We start from the raw sequence: 693 nt of genomic DNA on the forward strand, positions 1-693 counted from the left end.
GGCCCCAGCTGCCAGCAGCGATGGCTGTAAGAGCAAACGCGGGCCGTGTGAAAAGGTAATTTGGTTTTTCCCCTCGACGCTGTGTGTTAATAACCTGAACTGCTTAAAAAAAAAATACACAATGATGTTATGAATCCAAAGTTTACACTTTTATCACAATTAAATTGAGTAAATGGTAATGGGTCCTGTCTGACAAACGGTTTAATTCACTCCAGCATCTTGTGAACTTTTTGTTGTTACAGGGTTGGTTTCCTTTTCTTTCTCTTTTTTTTCTTTTTTTTTTAAAAAAACACATCAGGGTTCAAGATCCTGCTTCTGTGCAAGTTGCTTTCAGTGCTTCTATTAATCAACGAGACTGAACATTTTAAAAGAAATTAGCTCATTTTTAAAGCACTTTTCCTGAAAATAAGCCTAATGCAAGTTCTGGAACCTTTTTTAAAAACATAAATTGCAAATTAAAAAAAAAAAAATCCCAACCTAAACTCCTATCTAGTTCTGAGCGTAATCTGTATTAGAGCCTGTAAAGGCTGAGATCCTGGAAAAGGTGTAAATAGTGTGACATGGTCAGTGCATGGTTGTTTGAACAGGGCTTGTTATTGTCAAAAAAGAAAAGAAAAAAGAAAAAAAAAAGAAAAAAAAAGGCCGTGTTTCCCCTTCCCTCCCCTCCCACAGACCTTAGAGCTGTGCCTTTTC

This window comes from Rhea americana, unplaced genomic scaffold (genome assembly GCF_003343005.1).
Source record: "Rhea americana isolate MKP2758 unplaced genomic scaffold, rheAme1 scaffold_256, whole genome shotgun sequence".
Taxonomy (NCBI): Eukaryota; Metazoa; Chordata; class Aves; order Rheiformes; family Rheidae; genus Rhea; species Rhea americana.